Source organism: Sus scrofa, chromosome X (assembly GCF_000003025.6).
Source record: "Sus scrofa isolate TJ Tabasco breed Duroc chromosome X, Sscrofa11.1, whole genome shotgun sequence".
NCBI lineage: Eukaryota > Metazoa > Chordata > Mammalia > Artiodactyla > Suidae > Sus > Sus scrofa.
The window spans coordinates 3,364,602-3,390,242 of NC_010461.5; the positions used below are offsets into that span (position 1 = coordinate 3,364,602).

The 25,641-nt window shown below is 43.6% G+C and overlaps 2 long non-coding RNA genes across 2 annotated transcripts in view; both read right to left on the minus strand.

The window, feature by feature from the left end:
- Positions 1 to 1,354, minus strand: part of LOC106506882 — a 162,895-nt gene extending 161,541 nt beyond the window's left edge. The window contains exon 1 of the long non-coding RNA XR_002340669.1: positions 789 to 1,354. This is a non-coding gene — a long non-coding RNA (uncharacterized LOC106506882). The remainder of the gene's footprint in view (positions 1 to 788) is intronic.
- The window catches only part of LOC106506881, a 120,916-nt gene continuing 99,873 nt past the window's right edge, over positions 4,599 to 25,641 (minus strand). The window contains exon 4 of the long non-coding RNA XR_002340812.1: positions 4,599 to 5,298. This is a non-coding gene — a long non-coding RNA (uncharacterized LOC106506881). The remainder of the gene's footprint in view (positions 5,299 to 25,641) is intronic.

Here is a 25,641-nt window from a genome sequence, read left to right on the forward strand (position 1 = left end):
AAATGACAAGGCAACACTGGATTTATTGACAGATGCCAGCACTGTCAGCCTTGCGAAAGCAAACGGCGCCACTCTTAGATGGCTGGGCACGCTGATTAGTCCCCAAGTACTGTAACCGCTTTCCTATGTCAGACGTACGTAATAAGAACACACGGTCAAGGTCGTGAAGCACTAGAACATGGAGTTTAAGCTGGACATGTAGCACGTGAGAGGTGATTTCCACCAGCCCCAAAGCGTGTTCCCACATCCGTGCCCGCCCCCCACCAGCTGCCCCGCCTCCGTCCGCAGGGCAGGTGAGGCCATTTGTCCTTTTTCTAACAGCCATGAAAACCGCCAAGCATTTTAAGCACATAGGGAGACGATCTAATTCGTGTTTTAGAGAATTCTGATTACAGGGAGAAGGACGGGTAACTGGGAAAAGGCCCAGAGCAGAGGGGTCCGCCAGGAGGAGGTGTCCGCTCCAAAGGCGTATAACTGTTTCAATTGCTCAAAGAAGACTGTTTGTCTACACCTAGTGCTTCTGACACCCATCGTGTGGCTTTTCCACACCCAACAATGATCCATTTTCCTTCGGACCCCAGCTGGGTGTCCTACAATTCTATTCACCTCTGAAACTGCCCAGAGTTGGCACGGACACCACAGGGAAGGGCCCAGCGCCCCAGGACGAACGGCACTTCACCACCAATCACAAAGGGGGGCCAGGTCTCCCACACTTCCGTCCAATGCGGCTACAGAGGGAGGGTCCCCACGGCCCCCTTGTCACAGAACTAAGGAAATGCGTGACTTACCTGTGGATCCTAAAGGGATGTACAGGCAGATGAGGAAGTAGGGGCCAGGTGTGCGAGAGGTGGGATCCAGGAGCTTCAGTCTCTGTGGAGTTCGGGGTGCGTCACCCTCCCAACTGTGGACACTTCCCCAATGAGAGGCTCTTGGAACCCCTTAGGGTTTTCTTGGGAGGGTCCACCAGGGATGACTGATGAAAGCCTTGTCCCTCCCTGACTCACTCTCACCCCAGTCCCTCCGCCAGCGCTGGGGTAGGGGGCAGCGCTAAACCCTCTAATCACGTGCTTGGTTCCTCCGGCAACCAGCCCCACTTCATTAGCATAAACCTCATTAGCAAGAACTCAGGTGTGCTCAGGTTTCTTATGAATAACAAAAGATGCTCCTTCAGGAAATTGCCAGGGTGTTATGAGCTCGGTGTGAGGGACCGGATCCTCACGGTTGAGGATCGGCCCCAAATCCACTAAGTTTCCCTGTAATGAAAGACACAGAGGAGAAGCCAGGTACAGACAGAGGCAGCCACAAGCTCAGGGCTGCCTGGAACCCCCAGAAGCTAGAAGAGGCAGGAAGTGTTGCCAGAATTGGGCCTCTGTCTGCTAGTGCCTAACTGAAATGCAGAGACAGAGTTTTGGGTAAAGGAGAGGAAAAATAGCTTTATTACTTTGCCAGGCAAAGGAAGGTCCCGGCAGGCTAATGCCCTAAAGACTATGCCCCTCCCCCTCACACCCGCATTGGAAAGAATTTCAAGGAGTTTTATAGTAAAAAGGAGAAAAACAAGTTTTCACATAGGAATGAGGAGTGGGACAAACATGTGTTCTTTCTTTGGGGGAATCTTAGTCCTCAAAGCCGGTATCAGGAGATCTCACTCTGATTCTGGTGGGGGTCTGTTGGGTTATCGATGAGAACAACAGCCCTTGAGAAAAGGGCATATGGATCAGAGATGAGAACAAACTAGGGAAGCTCCCAAAAAACATCATGTGCTCTTCATCTTCAACCCACAGGCCACTGAGCTCAGGGAGCCTCATCCTTAGTTCACAGGTGACGGTGTTTAGGCTGCAGTTAAGTATTCATTTCTAAATGAAGCATGAGGAATGTAACTTCTCTCTTAGGTGTATAAGATGCTTTTGTCCCTCGAGAGGGAACCAGGACCTGCCCCACGGCGGTGCTATTGTGTCTTGATGGCTCCTCCCCGGTCTCTGCCTCCTCTCCCTTCCCTGGGAGAGGAACCTGCCCCTGGGAACTCAGGGAAGGTCTTGGAGCCTCAGAGAGAGGCCCATTTCCTAAGAACAAGAAATGGGGGACACAGAAAGGCTTGTGTGCCCAGCAGCCCCACAGGGCTGTGTTTGGTTTCAGAAGGACCCTCCCCTGGAGCTTCTGGAGGGGCCCTGGCCCTGGGACACCTTGCGACAATGGGGAGGATGGAGGCCTGTGGTTTAAAGACACCTGCTTCTCGTCACTCTTGGCAGCAATCCTAAAAAATAAATACAGTCCTGTGGTGTAGCCGTCATATCTTTTACTCGCTACCTCACCTCCCAGAGGTCATTCAATTTTAACTTTTTGTTTCAGTTATTGAATAAAAAGACTTGGTAATCGAATAAAGACGGAAATTCAGAGAGCGACAAGTGGGTGGGGGAGATTTTGTGGGGAAGAGCAAACCTTGGCAGGCACACCCCTTGGGAGGAGTGGGAGGTCCCCGTGACATCTCTGCAGACCCCTGGGTTACCAGGCACAGGTAAAAGCTGCCCTGCGGGTGTGTGGGCCACTACCAAGGGCACCTGTGAGCCATGAGACCTGACAGGTGCCTCTTATGTCCAGGCAGAGACCTCTCTAAAGTATGCCATCATTTTCAAACAAGGGAGGAGGGATTTTTAAATTAATTTTAATAAGGGGATAAATAACCTCTACTTACCAACGTCTAAGAAGAAATAATGGCTGTGAGGGCATCATCAGGAGGGGAGCCTACACCGGTTTTATTCTGCTCTTAAATTCTCGTTTATCCAAGCCAGAGAGGAAATACGGTCAAATACCAAGGCGTGGATAACGACACAATAAAACTGTGATCAGAACCCCTACATAAAGTGAATCATGATGGATCAGCAGATTGAAACACTGAATTATTTCAGCTGTTGAGTGTAATGATTCAGTTATAATGGGAGAGAGACCTCAAACGTTCTCCAGAAGGAGGCTTGGATATCAGCCTATCAGCCCCACCTGGGAACTTGTTGGAAATGCATATTCTTTCTTGGGTTTTGTGTGCTTCTTTGTTTGTTTTGCATGCAGAAGTTTCCAGGCCAGGCATCGTGAACCTGTGCCACAGCAGTGACCTGTGCTGCTGCAAGACAACCCAGATCCTTAACCCCCAGGACCACAAGGGAAATCCAAAAATGCAAATTGTTGGGCGCAACCCCAGGCCTGCTAAGATGCTCAGGAGTGTGGTCTCCAGCTTTCTCATTTCTAACAACACCCCCCACCACCACCACCACCGAGGTACCTGCGCCACACCTCTGCCTGTGGTTACAATGAAACATTTACTCTTTCATCTCTGTGAGCAGTGCTACAGAGTATATGATCCTTGTAGAAAATGGATATGATGCTGTTTCTTAGGAGAATCAAACACATAACTTTTAAATGGTTTGTTAAAGAGACTGGCAATTTGGAAATCTGCCCTTTATTCTGAATCCTTGGTCACAGAGATGAAGTATGTGCTTGAAAATGGGGAAAGGCTGGCCATGCGATACAGCAGCTGATACCTAGCAGAGAGCAGTCAGCTGCACGGGGTCTCAAGGCTGCCAGCTGCCCAGGGGAGGACCTCGAATCAAGGCTGATGGTCTCCCCGCCAGAAGCCAATGGGAGCAAAGGTACCCCAGCTGATTGCTTGTCCCTTGACTCCAGGAAATGTCATTATTGGCTCCAGAGGATCAGACTGATCTCAGAGAGAAAGCAGTGAGCAATGGCTTGGAGCGAGATCTTAATTCCCACTAGGAGTGGAACCTGGGCAGCCTGGGTGAAAACCAGAAATCCTGGCCACCAGACCAGCAAGAGGCTGAGAGCAGACTCACTCTGATTCTTGCCCCCTCTTGAAAGCAAGAATGTTTCAAGGAGGCAAAGCCTGTAACACAGGTACAAAGTGTATTATTAGAGACACAGTACAACTTGTGAGAGAGCACAGAGAAGAAGTTTATTTATCTAAGGCAGAAGCAAAGCAGTGACACACAGCCAAAGGAGGAATGAGGGTGCAGGCATTCCCCATGAATGAGGAGCAAGCCAGGGAGGTGATTTAAACCACCTATACGGGGAGTTTCTTCCAGGTCTCTGTTTTCCTTTGGCCAATTATCCTGTTGTATTTCTCACATCTGACCTGTTGGGGACATGGCCCGATCATCAGTGTCAGAACATGAGACACATGGACAAGGAGAAATCTCGACAAGGCTCTTTACTTCTGCAGAAGGGCATGGGTCCTCCAAAAAGCATGTGTGCCGAACAAAGGACCCTCCCCTATTTGTCCCTAATGCAGGTGATGTACCTGTCCCCTTCCCATGGGTCAGGTCAGGGCACACATTCTTCCCAGTTGGCTCATTGAAGCAAATTGTTCTTGGGAGAAGAGGGAAAGAGGAGGGGGGTTGCAGGAAGGCGTTTCGGCTGAAACCAGAGCAAAATGGAGTCACCAAGATTTCCTTTGATTAGAAAAGATATTATGTTACTTTCCACAGACTGGACCCAGGGCCCTCCCCAATATGCATGCACATTTTTGGCACAGACGGATCCCAGAACAGAGGGTTTAGGGGCAGCCAACAGGACTTATTATGGCCTGCCCCCTCCTTTGACCCCTAAGAGTCTTACTGTTCATGTGCACTTGGGGAGCTCTGCTTTACCCCGGGAGTGACAAGTCGCCTTATCTTTCGCCTCCCGCAGAGTCAGCTCCTGCTATGAACTTTTCCTTGACGTGTCCAAGAGAAGCAAGGCCAGTTTACTCAGCCGGACAAGTCCCAGCTGTTCTCCTGCTTTCCAGATCCACATGTTTCCAGCACCCCATCCTGGGAGCCGCACAGCTATGCTGCCCTAGTGAATGTCTGGATGATTGGAGGGGGCAGAACATTCCCAAAAGATGCTGAAAAGTTTATTTTCCATCCCGTCCACAAGAAGAGCGATGCCCCTGGGTTCCACATCTCAGTCTTCCAGTCTTTGTGAGGTCTCAGAAATGCTTCGCAGACCCAGCAGTGTGGGTTACATAAAACCTGTTGGGCTTATTACTGATGACAGGCATGGCGCGAGTCAAAGACCATGCACGCGAAATTACATTATCTCTCTGATAACGACGGGGTGGCACTCAGCGAATGGGATGTGTTTGCTCATCTGGTTATATCCAAAGGGCTCCATTCGGCTGTCTTTCCCCTCATCTCACATGGAAACCATGGGGAGTATTTGCATCTGTGTGCTTAGGGAGTTCTCGGACACAGGAGCACCACATAACAGCAGGCAGGCGGAAGTTAGATGTACTGTTCTGAGTGTGAGGGGCAGCTGGGGAGAGGCAGGAAACTGTTAGGGCAATGCCAGGTCATTGGAATTCACAAGCGAAGTCTTGTTTTTGACTTAATTATGATACAAGGCGAAGTGAGGAGAAGCTTGGAAATCTTGAATATTGACATTCAGTTTTAAAAATAATGAAATTACATGTTTCTGATAAGACATTCTCTCTCTCTCTCTCACACACACACACATACACACCCACCCTATCTCTTCAGTTTATATACACACAAGAAACAGGTAGAATTGCTCTGAGTATCATATTTATAATGTAATACCTGTGATTTTGACCATTCTTGACATTCTTTTTCTGCAAAAGCATATAAATTGGAAATAAATTACATTTGGGCATCCATATACCCTCTTCAAATATGCAATCCAAATGAGAATATTTCCAGTGAGGCTAAAAATAATAAAACTCCATGTAATTTGAGAGGTGGGGAAGAATTTTAAAATGTATATTAGAACATCATAAAAATAGAGATAGGAGCTCTCCCAGAAGGCCTGTTTCTCTCTCCTGGAGTGTGATTTTAAGGAACGATGAGATAAGATGCCTCCGAGAAAGAGGATAATGATTTTAGAAACTAAAGCAATTCCCAGGATGGGTCTTTTGAGGGAAGGAGTTGTAACTATACCTTCAGCAAACTTCTGATGTCCCATTCGTCTCTGGGGCGTGGGTGGGGTGGAGACCTGCCCCCCAGTTAGAAGGTGCTCATACAGCATGAGTCCAAGACATATGTCAATTGACGGAGGAAAAGCAAAAATATACACAGTGGGATCGTGGACTTTCTCCATAGATTAGATGTGACTTCTTATAGCTATGGCTCTTTCTATCTTTTGAATTCTGTAAGCATTTTCTAGACAAAACAGAATATTTCATATACCCTTAGAATTCCATGAGCACATTAAATACCAAATATTAAAACCCCACAGCTACTATCACACTCAACAATGAAAACCTGAAAGCTTTTCCTCTAAGATGCAGTTCAAGACAGGATATCCACTCTGACCACTTTGATTCAACAATGGACTAGAAATCCAAGCCACAGCAATTATACAAGAAAAAGAAATAAAGGGCATCCAAATTGGGAAGAAAGAAAAAATGATCACTTACTGCAGAGGGTATGATTGCCTAAGGAGGAAACCCTAAAGACATAACCAAACCAAAACGAAACAAAAACTCTTAAAACTGATAAATGCCATAAAGTTGCAGGATCCAAAATCAACACACAAAAATCAGTGGTATTTCCATACACAACTAATAAGCTATCCCAAAAGAGAATCAAGAAAACAAATCTCATTGAAAATACCATCAGACCTAAGATACAGCACAGGGAACTATATCCAATTTCTTCAAATAGAACAGGATGGAAGATAAAATGAGAAAAAGAATGTATGTATACGTATGACTGGGTCACTTTGCTGTACAGCAGAAACTGGCACAGCCTTATAAATCAACAATAATTTTAAAAAAATACCATCAGAAACAACAACATAGGAATACATTAACCAAAGAGATAAAAGTTTTGTACACGAGAAATGATAAAATATCAATGAAGGCAATGAATGAAAGCACAGATAAATGGAAGGATAGTTATGTTCATCAATTGGAAGACATAATATTGTTTAAAATGGCCATACCAGCCAAGTGATCTACAGGTTCAGTATAATCTCTATAAAATTCAATGGCACTCTTTCTTTCTTCCTTCCTTCCTTCCTTCCCTCCTTCCCTCCCTCCTACCCCCTCCCTCCCTCCTTTCTTTCCTTCTTTCTTTTTCTTTCTTTCTTTCTTTCTTTCTTTCTTTCTTTCTTTCTTTCTTTCTTTCTTTCTTTCTTTCTTTCTTTCTTTCTTTCTTCTTTCCTTTAGGGCTGCACTCACGGCATTTGGAAGTTCCAAATGAATCAGAGCTACAGCTGCCAGCCTACACCACAGCTACAGCAATGCAGGATCCAGACTGCACCTGCAACCGACACCACAGCTCATGGCAACACCGGATCCTTAACCCACAGAGCAAGGCCACGTCCTTATGGATACTAGTTGGATTTGTTACTGCTGAGCCACAATGGGAACTCCATAATGGCATTCTTTTTAGAAAGTGAAAAAAAAAAATCCTAAAATTCATGTGGAACTACAAAGACCCACAGTGATCAGAAAAATCTTTCTCTAATGAAAGTGTGACATGAGGTCATGTACAAATTAGGAGGCCAGTGATGTAAGCTCCCCAACATTCTGGATATGCTCTGAAAATTGGTATAATTTACATCCTTCCAACAAGTCCCTATTGTTTTCCTGTAGCCTGAAATGATCCTTAAAATCCAGAATTTCAAACTTGAGGTACTTTGTGATTTTAGGTAACATATAACCATAAATATTCATGACCAATAGGAATGAGTTTCTTCAAGAAGAAAAAAAATAAATAAATCCAAGATTCCACTGAATACAGAATTGGTTCTAACCTCAGAATAAATGGGATTACTCATAAGAATATTGAATTACAATCAATTATGGCTTCCAAGTACAGTGATGGCTTGCAGATAGAAATGTTTCAAATGCTTAGGCTTTTTGTTTGTGTCTGACATTTTGAAATGATCTGAACATTTTGCAAAGTTTCAATAAAATGCCATCATGAGTTTCTTATTTCTATAGATACCTTTGTCATATTTAATGAAGCTGGCAGTGAACCTCCATTAATTCAAAACAGACTTGATGAGTATGGGAGACAGGGAGTAACATTTTGAGACCAATTTTTCTCATCCTACAAACGGGAATAATGAGGATTTTGGAATTTTGTCAGCCACATTTACAATAGTGCCACTTTTTAGTTTAAACATATGTGTTGAACCACTCTCTGTAAACTAGATAATCAACAAGGACCTATTACATAGCACAGAGAAATCTACTCAGTATCCTGTGATGACCTATATGAGAAAAGAATCTGAGAAGGGACAGATATATGTGTATGTATAAATAACTCACATTACTGTACACTTGAAACTAACCCCATACTGTAAATCAACTACACAGCAATGTAAAATAAAAGTTAAATTTAAAATGCGTTGAGGAGTTCCTTTCATGGCCCAGTGGGTAATGAACCTGACTGGTATTCATGAGGATGTGGGTTCGATCCCTGGCCTTGCTCACTGAGTCGGGGATCCAGGGTTGCCGTGAGCTATGGGTACAGCCCTAAAAAAAAAAAAAGGAAAAAAAGCATTGAATTAGCACATTGCATTTATCACCAAGGAACTTATATCAAACCCTTACAATGTCAATTATTTCACTCTGTATATATGATACACACATACACGGGAGATAGAGAGAAAGATTTTGCTATTGTCCTTGAGCACTTTTGAAGGTCTCATTAACTAGAAGGACAAGCAAAGAACACAGTGGCACGACTGCATAAATCATGTGTCTATTTCCAAAGAAGATGCCGTACCCTGGGTCACCTCCGTAAGCTATAACCATCACAATTTATATGTGTATACATGTGAGATCACACACTCTGTATGTATGATGTCACATATCTGTATATCTATGCACCTCTCTCTATAAATGCATAGACAGATGGACATATAGGTAGGTGGATGGATGGGTGGATGGATGGCTAGATGGACAGGTAGGCAGATGATAGATAGATGGATAGATAGACAAAGAAGATAGGTGAACTGGCTGGCTGGCTGGCTGGCTGGCTGGATAGATGGATGGAAAGACAGATGATAGATAAGTAACAGATGGATGGATAGATAGATGATAGATAGATAGATAGATGATAGATAGATAGATAGATGATAGATAGATAGATAGATAGATAGATAGATAGATAGATAGATAGATAGATAGATAGTTCTCTATATATCCTATTGTCTCTCTCTGGAGAGTCCAGATTCACACAATGACCTTTGATTTTAATCCATGAACTAATATGAAATATTTCAACAGAGTAACATTGTGTCTCAGTGGAGATGGAGACAAGCCCCAGCATTTCTTTCCTTTTTCCTGTTGCTGACTTGCTATTAATAACAAGGTAACCAAAGCAGCAATGAGCAGGTAACTCCCCCTAAACCACCAAGTCAAGAGTGAGAAGGGTGGGAGCAGTGATTTCAGAGAGGAAGCTTCTCTGGTTGCTGTGACTAATACCTTTCACCCCAAGGAGGTGGGATCTGGCTTTCAGACCACCAAGGTTGTCCATTCGAGTCAGGTTCAAACCCTGATCTGTGCCTTGGACCAGAAAGCAGCCAGGATCCAGGACCTAGACTATTTGCAAGATATACCAGAAGAGAGAGGTGTACGTCTTTGGGGGGGGCAGAGGAAAGAGACACTCACTGACCCCCACTCACAGCTGTTCACCCCACAGAACACTTCTGAATCTGCACCCAAAGTACAGCCCCTTGGGCTGGAAATGCCTCTGCTTAATCCTATTTCTTTCCCTCTCCTCCTGAGAGAAGAAAGATGAGCTTTGGACCAGCAATGTCTAACAAATAAACTGCATCTACCTTAATCTTTCCTTGATAGATGCTGTTCTCCCCAACACACACTTTTATTTTTTATTTTTAGGGCCACACCCAAGGCATATGGAAGTTCCCCCAGGCTAGCGGTCGAATCAGAGCTGCAGCTGCCTGCCTGCACCACAGCCGTAGCAACGCAGGATCCAAGCTGTGTCGGCGACCTACACCCCAGCTAACAAGGATGAGCAAGGCCAGGGATGGAACCCGCATCCTCAAGGATGCTAGTCAGGTTCATTACCTGCTGAGCCATGAAGGGAACTCCACTAGTCAGAATCTTAACCCACTGAGCCACAAATGGAACTCCCTTGCCTTTCTTAAGAGTCACTTTTAGGTACATTTTAAAAAAGAAAAAAGACATAGGGAACATCAATGATTCTCAACCTTGGGGAGAGTGTGCCCCCCCACCCCTGGCCTCAAGGGGGTACCTGGCAGGGCCTGAAGACATGTTTAGTTCTCACACCCAGGGGGAGGTTGATTCCTGCTGTTTTCTGGTGGATGGAGGCTGCCTACCATCCTGCAATGCACAGGACACCCCACAGCCAAGGATGGCCCAACCTCAACTGTCAACTCAAGGCTGAGAAACAGTGCTGGACTGCAGACACCGAACTCGGACTCACGGTGAAGGAAGCATCCCAAGAGAATTCACAGGAGCCCTGGCTCCCTTGGTCCTTTACACTAAAATCTGACGTGTGTGTGGGATCCTTGCAATGCCTAGAATGTTTAAAAACAGTTCCTTTTCTTTCTTTCTTTCTTTCTTTTTTTTTTTTTTTTTTTTTGCCTTTTCTAGGGCCGCTCCTGCGGCATATGGAGGCTCCCAGGCTAGGGGTCTAATCGGAGCTGTAGCCGCCGGCCTACACCACAGCCACAGCAACGTGGGATACAAGACGCGTCTGCAAACTATACCACAGCTCACAGCAATGCCGGATCCTTAACTCACTGAACAAGGCCAGGGGTCGAACCCCCAACCTCGTGGTTCCTAGTCGGATTCATTAACCACTGTGCCATGATGGGAACTCCCCTAAAAACAGTTTCTGTCCTCTAATTCCATTTTTTTTTTTTTTTTGCTTTGGTTTTGCTTTAGAGAACCTTTAAAAATCCTCAGGGGTGTCCCAGGAGCTGAGGGCACAAAGGTAATTACAATAAACAAGATAAAATAAAATAACATATCAGGCGATGCGTGAACTCTGGTGGAGGAAGAAAGCCCACACTGCAAACCCAGCTGATTTAACCCCAGGGCGATCCCAGGCTCTGTGGAGCCAGGAGAAGGAATTAACTCTCCTAAGGAAGCTCGGGCATCTTCAGAAAGTTGGTGCCTTGAATGCGGGCCTTAGGGGATGGATGGAGGGTACCAGATGAAAGAGTTGAAAAGCAGGAAGCCGGATGGTGAATGCAAACTCAGTGACTCTTGAGACGTGAGATGCAGTGTGGGGGGAGTGGGGGGAGATCAAACTCAGCGGGGCGGCGGAATCAAACACAGGCTGCATTGTCACGGTTCTAAATGGGACTGGCAGCCTGGGAAGTTCACACAGTGACCTCAGACGCCACTTTCCAAATGTGTGTCAGTCACAAAAGCAAGAGCCTAAGCAAATATTTTTTTTCCTCTTATTATTTTGCAATGAAAGAGCTGGTTTCTTGCCATTGTTGGGTGTCCGGCAAATACGTCTTTCATTTGCGTTGCATTTTCTTTAGTTCTTAACTTCAAGGAGAGTAAACAGCTTTCAGGAGATGTTACAAAAACTGGGGATGCTTTTCTGTAGCTGCACATTGCCCTGTGGACCCCCTGATGGGCTGGGGGCATGAACTGTGGAGAAGGGTTTAAATCCAGAAGGCGATTTTGGCAGAGCAAGCCAGGAACACCAGTCTGCTGTCCTGTGGATGGTCAGTCTGTCCCCTAAGGCTCCAGTCTCAGCTCTGTGTCTGGGTTAAAGATTTCTGGGTTTCCTGCGAGAATGTTCTGTTCCTCCCATGAGTTTCTACAAGTTACTGCTTCTGCCTGAACAGCTCTCTCTTCTCGCTCAGAAAGAGTTTTGCACCTGAACCCTGTCCATCCCTCTCTTACCTTCCCGCTCTGTCCTATGACCAGGGCAGTTTCTGAAAAACCAGTTCTAGGTTCCTCTGAAAGGTCCCAGCAAGACAAGCGAGTGATAAGGACAAAAACAAGCCAGCAGACAGGAGAGGGAGGGAGAGGGAGAAGAAGAGAAGAAAAGGGACGAGAAGAAATAAAGGAAGGAGAGGAGGAAAGAAGGGAAGGAAGGAGAAAAGAAAGAAGGTAGGAAAGAAGGAAGGAAGAGAAAGAAAGGAAAGGAAATATGTAAGGAAAAGAAGGAAGGAGGAAGGGGAGGGAGGAAGGAAGGAAAGGAAGGAAGGAAGGAAGGAAGGAAGGAAGGAAGGAAGGAAGGAAGGAAGGGTGGGTGAGTCTCACCTCCTCTGCCCAGCCCTCCCTCTGCAGTCTGGTACCCAGGCCCTTCTCCCTCTTTGGTCTGGTACCCAGGCCCTTCTCCCTCTGCCGTCTGGTACCCAGGCCCTCCTCCCTCTTTGGTCTGGTACCCAGGCCCTCCTCCCTCTGCCGTCTGGTACCCAGCCTACCCTCTGCAATCTGTGATGCCCTTACCTGCTGTTATCTCCCATCTCCAACAGCCAGGCCAACTCCTCTGCCTCCTCAGAGGTATGTCAGATCTGTTTCTGCCTCCTCCAAGTTCAGGGCTGGATGAGAGGATGGTCCCCTGTTTGTCATCTAGATGCAGGGAAAGGCATGGCCTATTTCTGCTTGTGACCAGAGAGCAAATCCAGGGGAACCTTCACACAGCCCCACCCCAGCCAATCCCCTCCTCAGCTGCAGTCTCCATCTCCCTGTCGGCCACTGGCTCTGCAGAATCAACAGAGGCCATCAAGCTCAAAAAACTCCTTGAAAGGAACCACCATTGCTTGAGAAGATGCAAGCACATGTACTGTGATGGCCGGGGAGGCTCGTGAGAGGCTGAGCTGCTTACTTCTTAGCTTCTCATTTGCTAGCCTTGTTATGGAAGTACAGAGGTGTGGACACTCTGTATTAGGAGGAGAGATTGGGCAGGAGGTGATATGTGCATCATAAAGAGGAGGGAGCAGAGGCACCTGGTGGTCAGTTTGGGCTGTGGTCACGGTCACGGTGTGCTGGGCGTCTCTACGTCATTCTTCACGGAACTGAGAGCAGTCAGACGTGATCTCTTTATGGCCTGGGCAATTCCTGCGAACCAGCACAGGATCTCATTCTGACATGTACCGAATCATTATGGCCAAGAATGTGGTTGTAAAATCATGAGGCAGAATGTCTGTTACACATTTCATGGCCAAACAGTATATGGTGTAGACCACGGATAGTTAGATGTAGATAGATAATAGAGATAGATAAATATATAGGTGATAGACAGACAGATAGACAGATAAATAGGTAGACATAGAGAGACAGACGGATAGATAAATAGATAGAGACAGACAGATAGATAAATAGGTAGATAGATGATAGACAGATGATAGAGACAGATATATAGATACAGATAGATAGGTATAGATAGACAGATGAATAGATAGATAGGGATGGATGGATAGATAGACAGATAGATGGGGATAGATGATAAATTGATGATAGATACATAGAGTAAATGATAGATAGGTAGAGAGATGACAGATTATAGATAGAATACATGACAGGTGTCAGATGATAGCGCCTCACTCTCAATGGAATGGTAAAGGGATCATAAAGTTAATATGGAAATTATCAGTGGAAATTTTAAAAAGCTAGAGTACAACATCAGGAGGCGATGCTTTCCTTAGCGTTCTTTCCAAAGACACTCCTTTCCCGTTTTTACCCTAGACTCAAGTGCCTCTATGGTACCACAATGATTGATGGCCGTGACGGCAAGGCTGTGGCTGTGCAAATTCCTAATACATCTCCTTGAGTTGTCAAAGAAATACTAAATTATGAATTCACTCTGGATGGACGTGAGATTAATTGTCGTTGTCGTTTATAGCCCAGTAACTACACGGTATTTATTTGGGGGAAGATCCCAGGGGCTGTCAGCCTTCATTTAGCTGTAAAAGGCGGTACTAGGTGACCCTGTGAGAAAGCAAACGGTAAAGAAAGTCAGGTGATGTGGGTGACTCATTTCTTTTTTCGGCTTTCCTCTGTTTTTTTTTTTTTTCAATTTTAACTTGATTTTTAAGAATAAAGGGAATGCACATCCATCGCAGGAAAACTCTCAAAACAAAAAAGGGGCGTGCAGTGAATAAAAACACGGACATGACCCAAGACCCACAGCCTGTGTACAGGTGCGGATGTGTCTATACGGATGGATGCATATATACGTTTATACATATTATGTTTCCACAAGGGGTAGATACTATACACATTCCTCTGCATTTTGACGTCTCTTTAAACAGCTGATCTAGGAAAACTTTCCGTTTCATCCCAGATACAGCACTGCATCAGAGGAATCTTTTTGGGGGGAAGGAATCATACTTTCTTTGACTAATCCCCAATCAGGTCCACTGAGGTGGTTTCACGTCCTTGGTATTATAAATCGCGTCAAAATGAGCCTCTTTGCTGAGCTGCGTGCACGTATCTGACTCTAAGCCAGCATGAATAACCAGACTTGAATTGCCAGACCACATAGTTTCCTAAAGAGATCAGGCCAGTTTACATCTCCACTAAGAGCTCCTGTTTTCCTACTTCTTTGCCGATACTGTATATATTTCCGAATCCTTTGAGCGTCCTCAAAACAACAGGGTAAAAAGATGACCCTGGCACGTCTCTATATCTACATCTCTATATCTCATTGTTTTAACATTCCTGTTAATATTATGAATGTGGTTGGGCAATTTTTCCTATTTTTCTGAGCAAACAGTATTTATTTATTTATTCTTCTGTGAAGTATCATTCACATCCCTGGTCCATTCTTTCTGCTGGGATCTTGGTCTCTCATAAAATTGAAAAAAAAAAAAAACTCTTTCAAAAGCAGGCATATTTTTATTTCTATTTTTACTTTTTCTCTTTATAGCTGCACCCATGGCATGTGGAAGTTCCTAGGCTAGGGTTCACCTTGGAGCTGCAGCTACTGGTTTATGACACAGCCATGGCAACACTGTATCCTTAACCACTGAATGAAGCCAGGGATTGAATTTACATCCTCCTGGATACTAGTCAGGTTCTCAACCTGCTGAGCCACAATGGGAACGCCAAGATTTTTTTTTTTAATGGTTTTTATTTTTTCCATTATATTGGTTTACAGTTGTTCTGTCAATTTTCTACTGTACAGCAAAGTGACCCAGTCACACATGCATATATACATTCTTTTTCTCACATGATCATGCTCCATCAAAAGTGACTAGATACAGTTCCCAGTGCTATACAACAGGATCTCATTGCTTATCCACTCCAAAGGCAATAGTTTGCATCTATGAACCCCAGATTCCCAGTCCATCCCACTTCCTCCCCCTCCCCCTTGGCAACCACAAGTCTGTTCCCCAAGTCCCTGAGTTTCTTTTCTGTGTTCCAAGATTGTTGTTTTCAAATATTATCCCATCCCTGCTCGTCTGAGTGTTTTTCCCCCCTTTATCTTAAATCTTTCACCTAGGTACACTTTTCCTTGTTGGAAGGAATGAGCTTGTGTTCCCCCACCTCTACAAACTGTTAGCTATTTTTGATACATTACACACAGGGGTGGGTGAGTGTTCTAGGTGTCTGGGATTGGTTTGAATTGCTATCTATTTAAAAATACAATTTCAATGCATACTGGGGCCAATTTCAGGATTCTCTATTCTTTCACTGAACTGTCCAATCACACATCTCCCCTCAACTTTTTATTAATATTGCTGAATGCCATGCTTTGATATATACTATGATGTATTAATATGTTCTACCAGTTCTGATTTAAGGTCTACAAGTTCATATGTATTAACAGCATGTGTAAAAGCTCTGAGGATTATCAAAGATTTTCTTTAAAAAGCAACAGCAGATGTAGGAGATCCTCTATATAGCACTGAATACAATTACTGAATTTTCTTTTTCTTTTTTTTTTTTTTTTTTGGCTTTTTAGGGCCACACCCGTGGCATAAGGAGGTTGCCAGGCTAGGGGTCTAATCGGAGCTACAGTTGCCAGTCTACGTCACAACCACAGCAACATCAGATCCAAGGTGCATCTGCAACCTACACTACAGCTCACGGCAATGCTGGATACTTAACCCACTGAACGAGGCCAGGGATGGAAGCTGCAACCTCATGGTTCCTAGTTGAATTCATTTCCCCTGTGCCAGGAGGGGAACTCCTTACATTTTTTTTTTCCAATTACTGAACTTTCATAGGTTCCATTTAGATCACATCAGCATCTGCCCTTTATCATCTCCTCCTTCCCAATTGGCATTCCCTGTTTCTGTCTTTTGCATAACTGAATTGTCCACTCCTTTCACAGCAATGTTAACTCATAACACAGGGCACCCACTTTCACAGGAATTTCTTTAGTGTTCCCATTGGAATTCAAGGCGGTGTTTCATGGCTGAAAATAGTGACTTTTTTCATAATAAAATGGTCCTCTTTTTTCTATTTTTTGAAATAATGATTTTTATTGTTTCCATTACAGCTGGTTTACAGTGTTCCGTCCATTTTCTCCTGTACAGCAAGGTGACCCCGGCACACACACGTATGCATTTTTTTTCTCCCATGATCATGCTCCATCATAAGTGACGAGATACACTTCCCAGTTGATACAGTTCCCAGTTGATACAGTTCCCAGTTGGATACCGTTGCCAGTATTGGTTCTTTTTGATTACTCATTTGAGCGGGAGGAGACAGTGAATTTACCAGCTTTGTTTGGGCACGTACCATTTCCCTCGACTTACGTCCTCTGTGATTTATGATCCTGGTGCCTGGCATTTATAGATAGGGAGTCATTCTTGAATTTTATGGAAGGAACCTGGTTAGAGCTTCATCATAACTTTGACATTCAATAATTCTACAGGGCACTTATGCTGCAGTGTACAGAATATGGGCATCGATGCTGATGCAGGTCTGGGGCATCTGAACAGAATTGTGGTGTGTGATCTCCGTGGTGCTGGGTTGGTTGATTTTTATCACCCAGACAGGTGTTCACGTGAATGGTGGGCAGTGGGCACGAGGAAAAGAACTAGACAAGCCCCTGTCTCACCACACAGAACCCAGAGGGGAGTTTCATCTCCCCTTGCTCATCAATAAACTAATTTGTGCTGGTTCTTGGTCCTCGTCCTCTAAGATTATTTTCATATTTATTTATTTAGGCCATGTCCATGGCACGCAGAAATTCCTGGGCCAGGGATCAAACCTGTATCACAGCAATGACCTGAGCCAAAGCAGTGACAACACTACACCCTTAACCACTGCGCCGCCAGGGAACTCCCTATTTTAATTTTATTGAAATTATTTAAAAAATTTTTCTTTTTACAGCTGCACGTGCAGCACATGAAAGTTCCCAGGCTAGGGGTTGAATCAGAGCTGCAGCTACCAGCCTACACCGCAGTCTGAGGCAATGCCAAATCCTTAACCCACTTAGTGAGGCCAGGGATTGAGCCCGCATCCTCCAGACACTATGTTGGGTTCTTAACCCGCTGAGCCACAAAGAAAACAACTATTTTTATTTTTTATTTTACTGAGGGCTTTTAAACATATAATGTGATTTTTACATCATCTGAATGATGTAACCTCTGTAAATGTTTTGACTAAATTTATTTGAACACTTTGGAAATTTCATATGCTTGTCTGAGAACAAATGCCTAAATTTTAATTCATTGGAACTCAAAAAAATTGAATCCCTGGAGTGATGAGAGTAGGAATTCTATTTGCCTATTCCCACTATTCCCCGCCCCCAGATATTTGATCATATTTCCCTTTAAATGTTGCAGGGTGAAGCAGACTCTGAAATGTTAAATTCATGCTTCACGCAATGACCAAGAATATGAATTTATTCCAATGATAACACATCACAAGACAAATCTTGGAAAAATATTAAGAATGAGTCAAAGAGTTCCCACAATGGCTCAGTGGTAATGAACCTGACTAGTATGCACAAGTACGTAGGTTTGATCCCTGGCCTTGCTCAGTGGGTTAAGGATCCAGCATTGCCGTGAGCTGTGGTACAGGTCACAGATACAGATCAGATCCCACATTGCGGTGGCTGTGATGTAGGCTGACCGCTGTAGTTCTGATTCAACCCCTAGCCTGGGAACATCCATATGCTGTGGGTGTAGCCCTAAAGATAAAAATAAAATAAAAAAGAATGAATCAAATATCATTAAGTGGAAAAGCATAGCAATTATCGTCACTTTTACGTGGCCCGTACAAGTGGTACCATAATGCTACATTTTCACTTTTTAACAAAGAACATATTAAATTCTGCATTTTTGCTGTTATATATATATTTTTAACTTTGAGAATTAAAAAAGAAGGTTTATGGACTTTTCTCATACAAAATGTAAGTTAATTATTAGCACTTACACTTTCACCATACTGCCTTACATCTCAGGGATAGAGTAGAAAGAAACATGTCTGAAATACCCCATGAGCTTCTAACGCAGTGGAGAGACCCTGGTTATTAAAGATATAGCCCTACAACTCAATAAATAAAATCAGAGATCTCTTGTGGCACAGCAGGTTAAGGATCTGGTGTTGTGACTGCAGCAGCTCAGGTCTGATCCCTGGTTTGATCCCTGACCTGGGAACCTCAGCATGCCATGGGCATGGCCAAAAAATTAAATAACCATGAGGGCAAATGTAGCTCAGAAGAATTTTTTTTTCATTAAGGGCCACACCTGCAGCATATGGAATTTCCCAGACTAGTCCTTGAATCGGAACTACAGCTGCTGGCCTGCACCACAGCCACAGCAACACAGGATCCGAGCCACATCTGCGACCTACACCACAGCTCACGGAAACACAGGATCCCCTACCTACGGAGTGAGTCCAGGGATCGAACCTGCATCCTCATGGATGGATACTAGTTGGATTCGTTTCCGCTGCACCACAATGGGAAGTCCCCAGAAGAATATTTGGAAGGATGAGTGCCATTTAGACCCAGAGGTCACTCTTGCTTAGCAATTGTATGAAATAATTGGGCAAAGAGTAAAATGTCAACTATAGTTTTAGTATAGCTTTTGTTGAGTGATCTAGATAGCAGGCACTAGGAGTTCCTACTGTGGCTCAGTCAGTGAAGGACCTGACATTGTTTCTGTGAGGATGAGGGTTCAATTTCTGGCCTTTGCTCAGTGGGTTAAGGATCCAGGGTTGCCATGCGTTGCAGTGTAGTTCGAAGTTGCAGCTCAGATATGGCATTGCTGTTGCTTTGGAGGTAGGCCTACAGCTCTGATTTGACCCCTAGATGGGAACCTCCATATGCCACAGGTATGGCCCTTTAAGGAAAGGGGAGAAAAGAGAAAAAGAAAAGAAAAAGAAAAGAAATGCAATAAAGCAGAAGTATGTCTCTTCCACAAAGCTCTACACTTTCTGAATCATACTCGTAGGAAACATAGAAGGTTTATTCATCCTTTTGGCGCATCTGATATGAAATAATTTATCGTGCAATCTGTTCTCTGCTCACTCCACAGATATTTACTGAGAGCAAGGAATGTTCTCTAATGCCCAGTGTACAGGCATGAGACGAGCATTTTCTGTATGGGCCTCATCTGAGAACTGGGGAGGTAAATTAAAATATTCGAGGTAGATTAAAATATTCTCATTCCATGCCACCAACGCAGAAGGTGGGTGTGTGAAAAGGCCATGAGTGCAAGAGGCTCCATTAAATTGTGGAGCCAAAGAGTTTGTATCCTGTGTCACAGGCTCCCCTGCCATGGCTTTTTTTCATGTCAACATGGCTCTAAGGAGTTAGCACCGGCTTGCAATCATGGAATTGACGTCTGGAGAATTTGAAGGACTAGATTCACGACCAGCGAGTGGCCTGTCCTCTCCTGTCAGAGCTGTCTACCCATCCTTACATGATATCACACCCCATCATGGGTATCTAAAAAGCATCTTTTAGGGGCAAGCCATTCATGCAACCTCTATAATGTCTCCTGTAAGTGCATTTTCTCCTTTATCTCTTCTGTTATGGAGGTCACCATGGGGCCCTCTCTGCTCTAATATTTAATGGGGAGGTTAAAAGGGATTTGATAACATGGGTGATTACATGGAGTCCCACCGCATGGGCATACATCATTATTTTGTGCACAAAAAAAAAAAAAAAAGCCAAAGTCTAGAGGACTGCTTTCATCAACATTGGGCAACCCATGACAGTCTTAAAAGACCTCCCTCTGAAGATGAAACAAAAGAAAGCAAACAGATGGTGGTCCTGAGCTGGCAGATGCAAGTCCTCTTTCACTCCAAGGGCCCTAGTGGTAACTGATTCCTCGATCTTAAAGGCAGTAATCAACGTTGGCGTGACTCAGACAGAAAAACACAGGCAAAGGACACGGAACGCATGGGCCTATAACGTTATGGATTCTCTGTTCAGGACTGAATAGGTCTCATTGTGATGACCCAGAGTAGCCCTTGACGTACGATAGAAAAGTCTTCAGTTAAAAGTTCAACTGTTCTTGACCTTCCTGTGAAAACACAGAAGGAGAAAGTGGGGAGACCTCCCTAAAGGTCTCCCTTCTTCAAGTTGACCAGGCAATTGTTTGCTTTGTATAACTCGGGCTTTAGCTTTTCAAGGTAATTTGGGAAAAAGAATTGGGATATATTTTTACCTACAAAAGGTTCACTGGTTTCTGGCATAAAAATTTCATTTGTAAATAGCTGAAAGAAAGATCAAGGGGAAAATGGAAAAGCAGTGCTCCCACGCTCTCTACCAACATTGCTACATGCTTTTTTTTTTTTGGACTCTATTATTTGAGAAATATTTTTGAGATGAGTTATATTTTTTTGGATGAATTCCTCCAAGGTGCTCTCTTTTGTTAGAGTTGTTCTTTACCACCAAATGGAGTAAAAATGCTGTCGGTACAGGTGCAAGATGGGCAGGTCTTTGGAAAAGTCCCTTCCATTGAGCCTCTTCGCAGTCCTATGCTTGGCCAGTGTCACCTGCTGGTTCCCCCATTATGCTCACAAGAAACACCCCCTCTAGACATCAAGAGCATCTGCTCAGAAATTTAAATCAAAACTACCATGAGGTACCACCTCGCACCGGTCAGAGTGGCCATCATTACAAAGTCTACAAATAACAAATGCTGGAGAGGGTGTGGGGAAAAGGGAACCCTCCTACACTGTTGGTGGGAATGTCAATTGGTGCAGCCACTATGGAGAACAGTGTGGAGGTTCCTCAGAAAACTAATAGTAGAGTTACCATGTAATCCAGCCATCCAAAACTAATAGTAGAGTTACCATCCCACTCCTGGGCATATATCCAGACAAAACTATAAACTGAAAAGGTCCATGCACCCCTATGTTCATAGCAACACTATTCACAAGAGCCAAGACCTAAATGTCCATCAACGGAGGAATGGATGAAGAAGACGTGGAATATATGTACATAATGGAATATCAGTCACAAAAAAGAATGAAGCAATGCCATCTGCACAACATGGTTGGGTCTAGAGATTACCATATTCAATGAAGTAAGGCAGATAAAGACACATACCATATGACATCACATATATGTAGAATCTAAAATATGACGCAAACGAACTTATCTACGAAACTGAAATAGACTCCCAGACACAGAGAACAGACTTGTGGTGGCCAAGGGGGGTGGGGGGAAGCGGGTGGGAGGCTAGGGCTAGGGGATGCAAACTATTTCATTTACAACAGATTAGCAATGGGGTTCTACTGTTCAGCACAGTTTACTGTGATAAACTGTAGCAGAAAAGAATATGAAAAAGAATATATACATTCCTGAATCACTTTGCCGTACAGCATAAGTTAAGGCAACACTGTAAATCAACTATACGTCAATAAAATAAATTTTTAAAATAGAGCACCTTTTCCGACGTTACTGCGGTTTTCCTAAAAGGTGAAACTTGATTAAATCTGCTTGCCTTTGAAACCACAGTGGGTAGACGGAGCCAAACCTCCTGAAGTGGATTAAGTAACAGACTGAGCAAAGAGGGACGCTGTTGTATTAAGTAGCAATACTATTACTGGCATTATTTGTAAGCCTCCATGATTTCAGACCAAACATGCTTCTCAAGATGATTTTTAACCTATACAGAAATATTTCCATCTATATTTTGAGGTGCTCTCTGCTTTCAGCGATTCCAAGAGCATCGCCTGCTTCCCTGGGGTTATTTATGGTTTCTTTTGGGAGTTTCATGCCCTATACAGTGAGTCCTACCACAGTGGTCCAGGCATCATAACTGGTAGCATGTGTCTAAAGAGGGAACTTTTATCCTCAAAATTGTCAAAATCTGTGAAATACACATAACTCCTGGAAAATCCATTGATAGGGGTTTCCGATTTCATACTTTACTCTGTTACCCAGACTTTAATTAAAGAAACCTACATGTAACTCCGAGCTGTAGTTAAAGAAACGTATATGAGTCCAGGTAGCTGGTTATGAGATTCTATTCTAAGTAAATATACACATTATGGGAAATACAGGCTCTGCTTCATTCAACCCTCCAGCAACCTGTTGGATCATTTTATGGATTTAAAAAAAAAAAAAAAAGGTGTGGAGAGATGGAATAACATGCCCAGAGTAGCATTTATAACAAATGATGGGACCAGGACAGGAATCTCATTTGCAAAACTGGGCCATGCTGTTCACCTAACATTCTCTCCCCTTTCAAAGTCACAAGGTTTATGCAGGTCTGTGTGGTTTACCAGCAGGGAGAGGCAATAGTTCTCTTTGCTAAACTGGATTTTCCATCTTATTGGTACAACTATTTCATTTAGAAGTACTTGGGGTAAAAAGAATACATGGAATAAAGCCAAAAGAAAAAAAAAAAAAAGACATCCAAATAGCTAAATACACACACACACACACACACACATAATATTTTAAATAGAAATGTTTATATAACACAAATACGTTGATTTGTTCATATATATACATATTATTATATACAATGTGCATTGGCACACATTTATATTATATATATTATGTGTATTTTATACATCTTTCTTGCTCATTGTGACCTTCATGTTGTATGTTATATATATTATATACATATTTTAAAGGGTCCTCAACTTGCTTCGTCTCAAGGAAATGAAAATTAAAACCACTACATACCAGAATGACTGAATCACTAAAATTTGGTAAGACTGGCAACATCAAATGTGGAGAAAATGTGGATTAACTGGCCATCTATCGGCGTCTGCTGACCCCAAAGCATATTTTAAAAGAGAAATTTTTCAAATGGAGTGGGTGTGTTCTGCTACCAAGGCTGCGAAGGAATCCAGCCCACGGTCTCTTCGGTCTCTTCGTGGAACCAACGAAGAGCAGCGTCTGAGCAAATATTACATTTGCTGTTTCACCACAGAAATGCTCCAGCTCAGACCCAGAACTGCCTTCAGATTTAATCATCCTTATCTAAACCCAATCACTGGCTGCAGTTTAAACTAATTTGCTCTGCATTAAAACTTCACAGGGAAAGAGAATTTTCCTCCTGATAACCGGGCATCGACAGATAGTAAGTTAAACTCATAGAGAAAAAAAACCATACAGACTTCGTACCAGGTGGTTTTCTATCACACATTTCAAGGCTGTGTTTTATTCCCTCCTAGCTGAGGAGCAAAGAATGTTTCCATGTATCTTGGAAATGACCGAGCCTGCCTTTTTAAATAAAGAGAAAAAAAGTACAAGCATGTTACATCTGATGTCATCTCTGCTGGCCCTTCAGCCTCCTCTGAACTTCACTCACTTTGTAACACACTGGTTCGGAAACAAGCTAACACTCCCTACCTCCACGGATTACCTATCACCAGGTCTAATCTTTGCTTACCATTTAACTATCCCTATAGTTCTGTGTTTCTATACCTGTGCCACTTAACTATCCCTATAGTTCTGTGTTTTTATACCTGTTCCGTAAGACACTTGATTATAAGGTACCCCAGGTTAATTTAACTCTAGGACTGGGTATTTTAAAGCAAACATTTAGCTGACTGACGTATGCATGGATTGTCTTGAGTTCTTCATTTCTGGTTAGTAATGCCTTAGTCTGTGGTAGGGCAGAGAGGGTGCCTCCATTTGTCTCTGAAGCAACAGCACACACAGTATGTCACTGGTCCTTTCCATCTGTACAAACAGAAATGCCTTTTTTTTTTTTTTAACACAACCAGCCAGCATTTTTTAGTGTTTACGTATTTTTCATTTTTATTGAAGTATTATTGATTTAGAATGTTGTGTTAATTTCTGCTGTACAGTAAAGCAATGCCATTATATATACACACTTTTAAAATATCCTTTTCCAGTATTGTTTATCATAGGACATTGAATATAGTTCTCTATGCTACACAGTAGGATCTTACTGACTAGCTCTTCCATGTATAATAGCTTATATCTGTGAACACACCAACCTCCCACTCCATCCCACCCCCAAATCCCCCCCTTGGCAACCACAAATCTGTTCTCTAGGTCTGTGAGTCTGAGAAACCCTTCTCTCTCTCTCTCTCTCTCTCTCTCTCTCTTTTTTTTTTTTAATCTTTTAAGGGCTGCACCCAAGGCATATGGAGGTTTCCAGGCTAGGGGTCAAATCAGAGCTGTCACTGCTGGCCTATACCACAGCCACAGCAATACAGGATCCAAGCTGCATCTCCAACCTACACCACAGCTCACAGTAATGCCAGATCCTTAACCCATGGAGCGAGGCCAGGGATTGAACCTGGATCTTCATGGATGCTCATCAGATTCGTTTCCACTGAGCCACAACAGGAACTCCAGAAACCCCTATTCTTAACAAAAGTTTAACACATGGTGGTATCCGCAACTCCTCTGAAGAATGAAACACCATCTCCTCTCTTTTCTCTTCTTTTTATTGAGTTTTTGACTGTGTCCTGCCATCCCTAGTGACTGATTTCAGTAATCAAAAAAATAAAAAATAAAAAAATAAAAACCAAAACCCGAAGGAATTGAAAACAGAGTCTCTATATAATGAACAAGCGGTTCCCATTTCTTTCTTTTCCATTTTTGTTTTGTTCATGTATTTGTTTTACTAGATTCTGAAACATGTCTTATATTAGCTAAGATTGTATTAGTCTGCCTTCCAGAGAAAGGCCAAACTATAGTGATTTTTGCCAAGTAACAACAACAACAAAAAAGGGGTGGGGGGGGTGGGGGAAGACAGTCAAAGGCTCAACATAGCCATTAAGGACTCAGGGTTAAGTCTGTCTTCCTGCCATTCCAACCTTAGAGTTTGGCTTTCTTCTTCATGATCACACAATGGCTGCTTCACCTCCAGGACTGCATCCACATTCCAGGCAGACATCCTTGAGAAGTTTTGTTAGGTACTTCAGGAAAAGCATCTCTTTCCAGCTGACAAGTCTTTGAGTGCCCTGCTCCTATGGCTTCTCAAGAAATCCCCGGGGCTTCCATCCTCGTCTTAGAGTCTCCTGAAGAGGCAGGGCCTGGCTTCGGCCTATCCTGAGGACACAGAGACGAGTGGCAGACACGTTGACCAACATTCAACATTGGGAACACCCCCTGTGGCTGCCATCTCAGCTCTGGTTCCAGTCTACTTAAGGGGACGTGTTGGGGGCTGATTCCATTTGGTCATCTAAACAGTAACATCTATCTCTCACTCACTCTCTCAGGCTACCTTAGTTTCACAGCACGGAAGTTCAACTCAGGTCAATTTCTGATTGAAAGTGAGACTTCTGTAGGATTGATTTTCCACCATACCTTTCAG